Source organism: Vicia villosa, linkage group LG4, assembly GCF_029867415.1.
Source record: "Vicia villosa cultivar HV-30 ecotype Madison, WI linkage group LG4, Vvil1.0, whole genome shotgun sequence".
NCBI lineage: Eukaryota > Viridiplantae > Streptophyta > Magnoliopsida > Fabales > Fabaceae > Vicia > Vicia villosa.
In genome coordinates this window covers 35,697,766-35,701,796 of record NC_081183.1, presented here as the reverse complement: position 1 = coordinate 35,701,796, position 4,031 = coordinate 35,697,766, and the positions used below count along the sequence as shown (strand labels likewise).

Sequence of the window (4,031 nt, the reverse complement as noted above, 5' to 3'; positions counted from 1 at the left end):
CTCTTCTTCTGAGTCTGATTCTGATTTGTATGAGCTAGCATCGCTTGATATACTAGCCATCAAGGCAATGTTGGCACGTTCATCTTCTGATTCTGATTCTCCTCTAGAAGATTCTGAATCGTCCCATGTAGCCATAAGACTTTTCTTCTTTTCTTTGTTAAAACTCTTCTTTGGCTTTTCCCTCTATTGTTTGGGACAGTTACTTTTGTAGTGACCATGTTCCTTGTATTCGTAAGACCATTTACAATGGTTGAAAAACTCAACACCCACTTTTTCAACTCCCAACACTCCACATCATTTTCTCTTTCTTCCACCTAATAACTCAACACCCATTCAACTTTTACCCTCTCCAATGGTTTTTCACTCAACACCCTACCCCACCACTTTTTATTTTCATATTCTTATTTAAATTTTATTTTTATTTTTATGATTACATAAAATTACAATTATCGATTAAAATTAAATTAAAATAATAAATACTTAATAATTTATTTTTTAATTTTTTGTAATAAAAACAAAATTTATTTAAATAATTGGATACGATACAAATCATCTTAAATTAATTTAAAATACAACACACAATTAACGTAATTAGTACGTTACAAATAATTTAAAATGCAATACAACACACAAGTAACGTAATTAGTACGATACAAATAATTTAAAATGCAATACAACACACAAATAATTCAATCACGGAACATTCCAAACTTTGTCCATATGTGCTTCACTAGATCGGCTTGCAATTCTTGATGAACATTTGGATCACGGAACTCTGATCTAGCACGCACATGATTTGCAAAAGCGGGTAACACCTCGGTCGAGTATGGTTGTGGTGCACTAGATCCACTTTCCCCAGATTGCTCAAAATCGGTCCAACGTTGAGAATATGAATCTCGTTCATCCTCAACAATCATATTATGTAATATGATGCATGACCTCATGATGATACCCAAATCAGCTATGTCCCACAAGCGAGCTGGTTCACGGATGATTTTAAATCGAGCTTGGAGCACTCCATATGCACGTTCGATGTCCTTCCGACATCCCTCCTAAAATTTTGCAAATAATTTATCGGGTTCACTTTGAGGAAGTCTAATCGATTTGACGAAAGTTGGATAAGAAGGGTAGATACCATTAGCTAGATAGTATGCCATATTATATGGACGTTGATTCACAAAGAAATTCACACTTGGAGCCTTTCCCTGTTCCACGTCATCAAACACTGGTGACCGGTCTAGAACGTTTATATCGTTCAACGTTCCCGGACATCCAAAAAAGGCATGCCAGATCCATAGGTCATGAGATGCAACTGCTTCAAGAATAACTGTGGTGGTTCCCTTATCCCCTCTAGTAAATTGTCCTTCCCATGCTTTAGGACAATTTTTCCACTCCCAGTGCATGCAGTCAATACTCCCAATCATCCCTGGGAACCCCCGCATTTCACTAACATGCAGTATTCTTTGCAAGTCATCTTGGATTGGTGCTCTCAGATACACTTGCTCGTACAAGCGTATGATTCCTTTACAGAATCTACGTAAGCACTCCAATGTTGTAGTACCTCCTATTTTGATGTACTCATCGACCGCATCTGCTGTAACACCATATGCTAACATTCGCATTGCTGTGGTACATTTTGCTAAGGGTGATATACCTTCTTTATTGGCTGCATCAACTCGCTGGGTGAAGTAGTTATCACTACTTGAAAGGTCCCCAACGATTCGAAGGAAAACATTTTTTTTCATCTGGTACCGACGACGAAACATTGCATCGTCATATGTAGGCTCATTGGCAAAGTAGTCGTCAATTAGTCTTTGGTTTGCCGCTGCATGATCTCTATTGAGATATTTTCTACTACGAGGTGCATTATCTTCCGATATTTTGTTTCTACGCTCTCTAAATCGATTGACTATATAATTTTCTTCAATTTCACGATTTTGATTGTAGGCTGCGATATCAAAATGATATTGTGATGGATCCATTTTTTGTGATATTGGAGGTAGATTGGATGGGATTTGGGATATTGGTACATAAATGGATGTATGAGTCCCTATATATAAATGGATGTGGGTGGTGGACCACTGACAGATTCGAAATAATTTATTGTATAGAGTTAATTATCAGATAAGGAATAGATTCGAATTGGGTGGTGGACCACTGACGGATTCGAAATAATTTATTGTATAGAGTTAATTATCAGATAAGGAATAGATTCGAAATAGGTGGTGGACCACTGACGGATTCGAAATAATTTATTGTATAGAGTTAATTATCAGATAAGGAATATATTCGAATTGGGTGGTGGACCACTGACGGATTCGAAATAATTTATTGTATAGAGTTAATTATCAGATAAGGAATATATTCGAATAGATTCGACAATAATTAAAGCAAACACTACACTGGCATATTGAAACAACAATAATTAAAGCAAACACTACACTGACATATAGATTCGACAATAATTAAAGCAAACACTACACTGACATATTGAAACAACAATAATTAAAGCAAACACTACACTGACATATTGAAACAACAATAATTAAAGCAAACACTACACTGACAAATACTTCATTGAAATTAATTATCAAACAGTTCTGCCTCAAACTTTTTCAACAGCTGGTTCTTCCGGTCATCTAGATGCTCTTCGGAAGTTAGCTTTAGATACATCTTCATTTTCTTGGTTTTAGTCTTTTCCAAGGCTATATTGTTAGCCTGCTGTTGCATCAAGGCTATGTTGTCCAATCGTTCAAGCTCTTTCGTATTGAATTCTTTGTATTCAGCCCATTCTTTGTCCACCACCTCCGAGGCATATTCCTTGCTTTTCTTTTTACCCTTTTTTTTAGCTGCCTCCCTTCCTATAGGACGAGCACTGGATTCTACAGTGTTTGAGCCACATGCATCACTCTCGCGAGATCTCTTAGATCCACTACTTCCTGAGCCAATATTTCCTCCTACTTGACTAACATAACGTGGTTGATCACGGAGAGCGTGCCATTCTTCCATTAAAGTGAATCTAACACTCTTCCCACATGCATATAATTCCTGCGCTTTTGCCAAAACATCATTCTCCGACCAACCACTTCCTTGCATACGCTTAGCGCCATCATAAGCGCCAATCCATTTACCCAACACTTTGTTCATATAATTAAAACGGTTTCGGCATGCAGGTCCATCACGCGGAGGATCGAATGAGCAATGCTCATTACAATACTCAGCAATTTTACCCCAATATGTTTCACCTTTCTGGTTTCTCCCGACAACACTGCTTGTTCTAAATTTAATCCACCCACTAATTAGCACCAAATTTTGTTCAGTGTTCCATGCTGGTTGCTGAGTTTTCCTGCTCTTAGGAGTTGAATCCTCTGAATTTGGAGCGACTTCATTAGAAACTATCATGCCACCAATAGTTAGTTGTGTTGAAAACTCGGGAAATTCAGGTACACCACCACTTGGAAAATTTGCATTCGCCATTGTCACATAACCATTAAACGGGGGTGTTTGAGATGGATTTCTCGGCATAGATCCATAATATGGTTGAAAGTTTGGAACAGAGGATGACTGGTTGAAATTTGGTGGAAAACCAAAATTAGGTATGTTTTGAGGATGTTGGTTGGAAAATTGATTTGGATTTTGATAATAGTTGGGATTTTGATAATTGTTGGGATTTTGAAAATTGTTGGGATTTTGGTTAAATGGAAAATTAGCAGAATTTTGAGTGTTAAAATGATTATTGGGATCCATTTCACTAAAAAAAAGACACTTAACTTAAAAAAAAAACACTAATAGAAAGATAATAATAGAGAAAGATAGTGAAAAACTTGGTTTTTTTTTCTGTGTCCAAATCAAATGAACCAAGTCTCTATTTATAGAGAAAAAAAAATCATGAATTTTGATATAAAAAAAAATTAATTTGCAACGAAATAATTGAGTTCAAAGTATTAAATGGATAAAAATCTGGCCAGCCAATCAGAAACAGCCAAGTGGCATTAATTATCTCTTTTCTCTTTCTCTCTCCGCGTGGGATA

The 4,031-nt window shown here is 36.5% G+C and overlaps 1 pseudogene; it reads right to left on the bottom strand.

Moving 5' to 3' along the window:
• Positions 1-581: 581 nt before the first annotated feature.
• LOC131599054 (uncharacterized) lies at positions 582-3,747 on the bottom strand (annotated as a pseudogene).
• Positions 3,748-4,031: the final 284 nt, after the last annotated feature.